At 41.2% G+C, this 9,919-nt stretch overlaps 1 non-coding gene across 1 annotated transcript; it reads right to left on the reverse strand.

Annotated features, from left to right (window-relative positions):
* Positions 1-4,495: 4,495 nt before the first annotated feature.
* Positions 4,496-4,601, reverse strand: LOC139183323 (U6 spliceosomal RNA). The gene has a single exon (XR_011566923.1). It is a non-coding gene; the product is annotated as a U6 spliceosomal RNA (small nuclear RNA).
* Positions 4,602-9,919: the final 5,318 nt, after the last annotated feature.

Genomic DNA, 9,919 nt, shown 5'->3' on the forward strand with positions numbered 1-9,919 from the left:
TCAGATCAGCTCTTTCTTAAAGTACCTAATGCAATTTAAATGCTATAAAAATACTTGACATTGTGGGGAAATTCAAGTTTTGGTTTTTGGAACTCACTGGAATTTTTCCCCCCTGAATATTTTCAATTTGAGATTGGTTGAATCTAAGGCTTTGGAACCCGTGTATATAGAGGGCTAACTGTATTCTGTATCTCTGGAGGTAATGGGTCAATTTGATAAGAGCTTGATATGCTAGGGGCAAAGGCCCCATCCTGGCTTTGAAAAGACTTAGAGGTTCACAGTTCTGATTGAACATAGGATCACCAGGGGAACTTTTAAAAACCCCAGAGCTACTCAGGGTCCTTTGTGGTTCTATACAAATTTTAGAATTGTATTTTCTATTTCTGTGAAAAATGCCACTGGAGTTTTGATAGGAATTGCAATGATTCTATGGGTAATATGGGTAATTTGGTAATATGAGTAATATAGACATAATAATATTAGCTTCTCTGATCCATGAACACAGGATATCATTCCATTTATTTTTATCTTCTTCAATTACTTTCATCAGTGTCTTATAGTTTTGGTGTTTGAATCTTTCACTTCCTTGGTTAAATGTATTCTTGTTTTATTGTTTTCAATACTATTATAAATGGGATTGTTTTGTCAGATAGCTCATTTTTGGTATACAGAAACACAAGTGATTTTTATATTTTGATTTTGAGTCCTGCAATTTCATTCTTTATTTATTTATTTTTTAGTTTTAACAATTTTGATGGGGTCTTTAAATTTTTCTGTAAACAAGATCACCTCATCTGTGAACAGACACAAGTTGCTTCTTTCCCAATTGAGTGCCTTTAATTCCTTTTTCTTTCCTATTTGCTCTGGCTAGGATTTCCACTACTGTGTTGAATAAGAATGGTGCATGTGGGCATCCTTGTCTTGTTCTTGATCTTAGATCGAAAGCTTTTAACTTTTCATCATTAAGTATGTTGTTAGTTGTGGCTTTGTCATATACGGCCTTATTATGTCAAAGTATAAAGTATTATGTCAAAGTATTCCTCCATACCCACTCTGCTGAGTTTTGATCATGAAAGGATGCTGAATTTTGTCAAATACTTTTTCTGCATATATTCAAGTGATCATATAATTTTTATCTTGCATTCTATTAAAGTGGTGTGTCACATTTATTTATTTGCATGTGGTACCATCCTTACCTCCCAAAGATAAGAACTGGAGGCATCACACTCTCTGATTTCAAACTATATTATGAAGCTATAATAATCTAAACAGTGCAGTACTGGTGTACAAACATATAGACCAGTGAAATAGAATTGAGTGACCAGAAACATTTTTGACAAGGAAACCAAGAATACTCAATGGGGAAAATATGGTCTCTTCAATAAATGATGTTTGGAAAACTGAATATTCACATGCAGAAGAATGAAGTTTGATCCCTATCTTACACCACTTAAAAAATTAACTCTAATGGGTTAAGAATTTAAGCATCAACCTGATATCATGAAACTTATAGAAGAAAACTTAGGGGAAAAGCTCTTTGGCATTGGTTTTGGCAGTGATTTTTGAAAAAATATGACAATAAAAGCACAAGCAACAAGAGCAAAATATAAACAAGTGGAGCTACATCAAACTAAAAGGCTTATGCACAGTGAAAGAAACAGTCAACAAAACCAAAAGGCAATCCATGGAATGTGAGAAAGTATTTGAAAATCATATATCAGATAAGGGGTTAATATCCAAACTATGTAAGGAACTCATGTGACTTAATAAGAAACAAAACAAGATGAAAACACCCCAAGTGATCTGATTTTAAAATAGAGGACCTAAATAGACATTTTTTTCCAGAGAAGACATATAAATGGCCCATAAGTACATAAAAAAATGTTCAACATCACTAATCATCAAGGAAATACAAACCAAAACCACAACAAGCTATCACCTCATATTTGTTAGAATTGCCATTTCTACTAGGCAAGAAATAACAAATGCTGGCAAGGATGTGCAGAAAGGGGAACCGTAGTACACTTTGGTGGAACTACAAATTGGTATAGCCACAATGGAAGACAGTAAGGAGATTCCTCAAAAGAACAACCATATGATCCAGTAATTTTACTTCTGGGTATTAATCCAAAGAAAATGAAATTACTACTTCATCGAGATATCTACACCCCAAGTTTGTTGCAGCATTATTCACAATGTCCAAACATGGAAATAACCTAAATGACCATTGATGGATGAATGGTTGAAGAAAATATCATGCATGTATATATGCATATTTTCCCTTCACAATGGAATATTACTCAGCCATAAAAAGCAATCCTGACATTTGTGACAACATGGGTGAATGTTAACTTCATCATACTAAGTCATATAAGTCAGAGAAAGACGAATGCTGTGTGGAATCTGAAAAAGCCAACTCAGAAACAGCAGATTGGTGGTTGCTGGGAGCTGAGAGGTGGGGGAAATGAGGAGATGTTGGTCAAAGGATACCAATGTCCAATGTCCAGTCATAAGAGCAGTGAGTTCTGGGGATCTAATGTGCAGCATGGTAACTGTAGTTAACAATGTTGTGCGTTAGTTGCTCAGTCATGTCTCTTTGTGACACCATGGATTGTAGCCCACCAGGCTCCTCTGTCTATGGGATTCTCCAGGCAAGCATACTGGAGTGGGTTGCCATTTTCTTCTCCAAACAATATTGTGTAACAGCAATAACAAAATGGTAATTACGTGAGGTGAAGGATGTGTTAAGGAACTTTAGTGCCATGAACATTTCACTATATATATATATAGATAGATAGATAGATCAAATCATTGCACCTTATACACCATTATATGTCAATTATATCTCAATAAATCTGGAAAACAAACAAAAACCCAACCCAGAGCTCAGACTGCTTGCCATACCAGTTAGTTCAGAACCTCTGGGGGTAGGACCTAGGCATCAGTGTATGTTAAGATCCCTGGGTAATTCCATTGTGCAACAGAGGTTACTCCCTCTCTGGAAATGGGGTGTTCTTTGTAGGAGAAGAGAGAATGTGTTTCTATTTGCCTTTCTAACCAGGCTTTTGTTGGCCTCCTCTGAGCCTTCTACTCAGCTGGACTGGGCCCTGGGCTTTGGTCTCTATCCTCATAGAGTCCAATTTTAGCTGGAATCCTCTGAAGTTGATTTAGCTGTACTCCCTCACCCTCGATATTTGATCACCCTCAATATCTGATCACCTCTCCTCATCCCCTACCCACCATTTCCCAGTGGTATCTAATCCCTCTGGCCTGCCCTCATCAAGAATCCTGTTTGGTTAGTTTAGCAAGAATTATCCTACCCTCTTCATGATTTTCCATCCTCTGCCCCCTGTGCTGCTCCTTGGCTATAAATCTCCACTCCCATGGTATTTAGAGTTGAGCCTGAGCTTTCTCCCCTTCTGCCAATAGATCCGCTTGAAGAAAAGTCTTCCTTACCATTTTTAACAAGTACCAGAATAATCTTTTCTTTAACACTACTACTCACCCGTAATGTCTCAGTTTAAGCCTTAGATGTTTTTCCCAGTAAGTCTGAATTAGGTGTCTCTTTTATGTGTTTGCAGCACTCCCTCTGCTCCTTCTATCAGTTGCTACTATAATTTCCTGCATGCTTTTCTCTGTGTCCCATTTGACTCAAAATGCCCTGATGGCAACACTGCGTCCATCTTGTTCCACGTGAACAGCAGCAGTGAACACTCACTGCATCACATCCGGACTGTGTGTCACTCCCTGTGCGTATTATCCTAGTGAATACCTGTCTCAGCACAGTGATCATCTCCATTTCACAGGCAACAATCTGAGAATGGGAAAATCAATTAACTTGCCTCAGGTCACACTGCTAGGAAGTCCTTAGCTAAATTAAGTTCCTGACACATGGTAGGGTGTTCAATAAAGGCTTGCTGAGTGAAAAAAATTAACACATGAGTTGCTTTCCTCTCTAGTTTGTCACAACCTCTCTGGTGGGATAACAACCACAGTGAGATTCCCTTCCCTAACTCTCATCCTTACTAGGGTTCAGCTTTGACCTCTTCCAAGTTTTCGGCCCTAAAGTAGATGGGCTGAGAGTTCTGACCTATTTATGACTGAACAGCAATAACTTCTGACCAAAGGGGTAGTATCCCAGCTCTTTTGACAGAGCATACTAAGAAAAAATGAAAATAAGAGAGGAGAGACTCTATGGGTACCATTTCCCGAACTTGTACTTTCAGCTTGAGGACCCAGTGTGGGAGGAATAGGGCATGGAATTGTTGCAAAGAACCCTTAAATCCTTAGACATGTTGTGCATTTTCTGAGAATGGAAATAAGCATGGTTTTCCACTTCTAGACATACTATTGGATTTATTATTGTTGCAACCAATAAAGTGTGAGCTCATCTAAGATTATTATTGAATCCATATTAGCTTCCCATCATCTTATTCAGTAAGTACAAACTGAAGCAATAAAATATTTTGTGGGGTCCAGTGGGATATTTTTCATTAAAAATATGGAATGCTTTACCAGTTTGTGTGTCATCCTTGCACAGAGGCCATGGTAATTTTTCTGTATCATTCCAATTTTAGTAGGTGTGCTGCCGAAGTGACTACTGATAGAATTTTTTCAGTTATTAGTAGTAATAAAAATTCTAAGCATTTATTGCCTGAGCAGTGTATTGTGGATGCAGAATATCTCATTTAATGCTCAATCAACCCTTTGCAATGGCTACTGTTATTCTCATTTTGTATATAAAGAGCACAGGATATCCTAGAACATTGATAATATTTCCTGCTTAATACTATGATGAAGACAGAACACCTGGAGGACTGCCAGGACACTGCCAAAGTGGCAGAAACAGGAAGGGTCCATGGAGGTTCAGATGCTTGGGTGGTTGGAGGGAGGATGCTAATACTTATATCTGGACATGGAGGAGGGGCCTCAGATAGACTGACCATGTCTAAAATTTAGGAGCCCATGATGATCCAAAAAAGAAGTGGTATATACCTAAAGATTGTATGTGTGCTGTGCTTACTCGCTTAGTTGTGTCCTACTCTTTGTGACCTCATGGACTGTAGCCTGCCAGGCTCCTCTGTCCATGGGGATTCTACAGGCTAGAATACTGGAGTGGGTTGCCATGTCCTCCTCCAGGGAATCTTCCCAACCCAGGGGTTGAACCCAGGTCTCCCACATCGAAGGTGGATTCTTTACCATCTGAGCCATCAGGGAAGTCCAAGAATACTGAAGTGGCTGGCCTATCCTTTCTCCAGGGGAACTTCCTGACCCAGGAATTGAACCGGGGTCTCCTGCATTGCAGGTGGATTCTTTACCAGCTGAGCCACCTGGGACGCAGGGGCTAACGTGGTTACCTTGGAAAACAGCAGTGTTCTGGGGTGAGATAGGGAAGATATGTAAGGATCTGGGACCTCCAATGCTGAGAAGAGTGGTGCATGGATACTCAGGCATTCATTGATCCCCTCCCATGTTCCAGACACAATGCAAGTGGCTGCAATACAGTTCTAAGCAAAAGAGATGTGGTTTCTCTCTTAATTCGAATTGTTTAGAGAAAAGTATTCAAATATTAGCATAATACACAATTTAAAGCTGTGATAGATACAATGAATGAAAGGTACAAGGTGCCATATAAGTGTACAGTAGGGGAATGTAGTCTCATTAGGAGGATCAGGAAAGGCTTTCTTGAAGGAAAAACTGGAGAGAAGGAAGGAGAGGAGACATCCCTGGAAGAGGAAACAGCTTGTGCAAAGGCCCTGAGGTGGAAGGAAAGGGATGCATTTGAGAAAATGAAAGAAAGCCAACATGTCTACAGCCCAGGGTGCTGAGGAAAATACCTCTGGGACTCTGGGAAGGCTGGAGAACAAGAGAAGGAGCAAGCCATTGAAACGCGCCTCCAAGCTAAGACCAGCTGGACTAAGGTTATTGAACTGTAGGTCTGAGTTTCCTCCACTGGCCCCATGCTAGAGATCTAGGTAGTCCCAAGGCAGCCTTCACCATGTTTCCTGGCAGTTTCTCAGATGACAAGTGCCCTGGTTAGGGGAGGAAAGTTAGGTTTGGCTATAGATCTGCAATACCTTTTTCAATTTGAAAATTCTGAAACTCTGCTGAGCCCGTGGGATTGTGTGTCCAGTGGCTCTTATACTGGTTAAATCTTTAGTAGCACTGGTTTAGAGCAGTGGCCTTCTCTACCTTAGCTGCACATTAGACTCACCTAGTAGTCATGTATGGATGTGAGAGTTATACCATAAAGAAGGCTGAGAACCGAAGAATTGATGATTCCAAACTGTGGTGTTGGAGAAGACTCTTGAGAGTCCCTTGGACTGCAAGGAGATCAAACCAGTCAATCCTAAAGGAAGTCAACCCTGAATATTCATTGGAAAGACTGACGCTAAAGCTGAAGCTCCAATACTCTGGCCACCTGATGCGAAGAGCCGACTTATTGGAAAAGACCCTGATGCTGGGAAAGATTGAGGACAGGAGAAGTGGGCAACAGAAGATGAGATGGTTGGATGGCATCACCAGTTCAACGGATGTGAGTTTGAGCAAACTCCAGGAGAAAGCAAAGGACAGTGAAGCTTGGTGTGCTGCAGTTCATGGGTCACAAAGACATGAGTGAGCAACTGAACAATAGCAAGAGCCACCTGGAGAAATTTTAAAATCAGTGCTGCTATTATTCACAATAGCCAAGACATGGAAATAACCTCTGAGCCCATCAATAGATAAATGAACAAAGAAGTGTGGTAATACATATAATGGAATATTATTTGACCATAAAAAAGAGAGGCTCATACTATTTGCAGCAACACGTATAGCCCTTGAAGGCATTATGTTAAGTGAAATAAGTCAGATGGAGGAAGACAAATACTATATGATCTCACTTACATGAGGAATCTAACTCAATAAAAAGAAAAAACAAACTTATAGAAAAGAGATCAAACTTGTGGTTACCAGAGGCAGAGGGTGGTGAAAGGGGAAAGTTGGATGAAGGTGGTCCATAGATACACACTTGCAGTTAGAAGATAAATAAGTACTAGGAATGTAATCTACAGCGTGACGGCTATACGTAACACTGCTGCATGAGATACATAAAAAATTTTAAGAGAGTAAATTATATGAGTTCTCAATACAAGGAGAAAAAATTTCCCTTTCTTCTTTTCTTTTTATTGTACCTATATGAGCAGGTGGATGTTAGCTGAACCTATGGTGATATGTAAATCACAATATCTATAAATCAGACCCTTCTGCTGCGTGCCTTAAACTTATATGGTGGTGGATGTTAATTATTTCTCAATAAAACTGGGAAAAAAATTACTGCTGCCTCAGCCTCATGCCCTTTGTTTACGATTTCATTATTCAGAGTAAAGCCTGGGCATCAAGACTTTTCAAAGCTCCCCAGGTGATTCTAATATTCAAACAAGTTTGAGAACCATAGGGTTAGACACTAGTTCCCAAATGCCAGTCCACAGATCAGCCAAATCGTTAAGTACCTGCTATCAAATCTGCTGTGTCAGCATTTAAGAGTGGCAGCACCTGGTGATTTTTTTTAACTTATCTAGGTTTGGGAGAGCCTGATTAGATGCTGGCCTCTCGAACTTTAATCTGAGTCAGTACGGGGTAGGGCCTGAGATACTGCATTTTTAACAAGCTCCAAGGTGCTGTTGCCTTCCGAGGACCACCCTCGAATAGCAGTGGTTCCAGGGGATGCAAATGAAAGAATGAGTGGCTTTTCTCCAAAACCTGCCAAGGGCTGGACCCTGAAAGTTATTAGCATATAAGAGAACTTATTTACATGCCCTTGCCTCCTTCCCAGATGGCTTTCTTCAGAGCAGGGATTGAGTCTTTGCCATGGCGCCATCTTTAGCATCTAAGCTCAGTGCTAAGCACAGTTAGAAGCACAATAAATGGGATCTGAATTGAATAAATACCATGATGTCCTCAGGGTCCAAGCTGCAGAGCCAGCTGAAGGTGAGATATTGCTCTAAAGCTCGGGCCTTCTGCCACTTCCAGTCATAAATTCCAATTGGATGGGATCCAATGCGAAGCTGTGTATTACTGAAGCCTGCTCTGTAGGGGGTAGGGTCAAAGCAGGCCTTTGGAATATTAATAATCCTGAGCAGTGACCACAGCTATGATATTTACAGACCCATGAAGCACAGGGGACAGCCTGAAGCTGCGCACACAGCTATAGACTCCAAGGATTTACTCTGCTCCAAATGGAGCATGTATATTGCCCGACACTGCCAAAAGCCATATGGCTCATTAGCTTTTACTATACCGAGAAATGCGCCAGGCCTGGTGCTGAGAGGACATGACAAAGCACATTTGACAGCAGTGGTCAAAGGAAAAAGCACAGTGGGAGCGGAACCTCTCTGTGGGCTGTGGCTCTTGTCTTTGGAACAGGAGACAAATACCTCTGCCTCTCCGTTTGGAGGCCCAGGCTGGTTGGAGTCTGACAAGGACTTATTACTTTAGAAACTTTTTTCAGGCGTTTGGTTTCTTCTCCTGGATTCTCCCTGCATAGTGATGGATGTTTTGTTCCTGAATTGCTATCACTATTTGCATTGTTTGTGAGTTACGTATTAGGAGGAGTTCCAGAAAGAGAAAGGAACAGAGAGAGAGCAGAAAGAGACAAAGAGACACAGAGAGACAAAGAGATAGAGAAGGGAAGGAGAAAAAAATCATGTAAGTAGATGGAAAGGAGTAGAAAACTGTAGAGAAAAGGGTAGGAAGTCAGAGAAGGCCGGAGGCTGGGAGGACCCCAGGCCAGGGCTCCCCCTTCGTTTTGTTTCTTTATAGGGTGGTCAGAGTGGGCTTCCCAGCTGGCACTAGTGGTAAAGAACTAGCCTGCCAATGCAGGAGACGTAAGAGACGCAAATTCTATTTCTGGGTTGGGAAGATCCCCTGAAGGAGGGCATGCCAACCCACTACAGTATTCTTGCCTGAAGAATCCCATGGACAGAGGAGCCACGGGGTCGCAAAGAGTCGGACATGACTGAAGCAACTTAGCACACACACGTGTACACATGGTCAGAGTACCCTTCAAAGGGAACTCACATGCTACTGTTGTAGCCACGCGTTCCAGGAAACAAACTCACTCAGAAGGACAATGCAGATAGTGGAGTGCAGTTTATTACACTGGCGGGCCCAAGGCAGAGTCTCCTCTTAGCCAAGGACCCCAACCAGCATTTGTGAAAATCTTTTATATCCCGTGTGTGTGTGTGAACCCACCACTCCAAATTCCTTGAGACTTACGTAAACAAAGGAAGGGTAAATACAATCCCAATAACCCCATCATTCACGTGTTGTGTGCTCAAACAGTTAAACAATTGGCCAATGATCAATAAGCCCGAGGTTACACTCCGATAGTCACAGAAAAATTTATGGCCTGTCCGGAGCGGGCCTTATCTTTCTGTTGTCGTTTCCATAGGTACTAAACACAGAGTTCAGAGTCCACTGGAGAGGTGGCCGAGCATGATCAGCATGAACAGGCCTAAGATGGAGTCTAGGCTCTGTGAATTCCCTCTTCGCTACCACTCTTAAGTCCTGCAAGAGACACGGAGGGTGACGTTTTTTTGGTCTCATCTTTCAGCCTTGATAACTCACTGCTAACACTTACCATGATCTCTCACCCCCTGGTTTTGTTTTGTTTTGTTTTTTGCCACCATCACTCTTTTATTTTCTATCAAAGCCTAGACTACCTGCTTCAGGGCAGTTACATTTTATGGGTTAAATTTTTTTTTAGTGGTTGGAATGATTAAGATCTAGTCTCTTAACAGGTTGGATGAATATAATACAATACTATTGTCTAGATTCACTATACCATGCATAAGATCTCCAGGACTTTTTTACTACTCATTGTAAATTTGTGCCCTTAAACAATACCTGTCTGAGCCCCCCACCCTGCATCCCCTAGTAT

The sequence above is a fragment of the Bos indicus genome, chromosome 5 (genome assembly GCF_029378745.1).
Source record: "Bos indicus isolate NIAB-ARS_2022 breed Sahiwal x Tharparkar chromosome 5, NIAB-ARS_B.indTharparkar_mat_pri_1.0, whole genome shotgun sequence".
Taxonomy (NCBI): Eukaryota; Metazoa; Chordata; class Mammalia; order Artiodactyla; family Bovidae; genus Bos; species Bos indicus.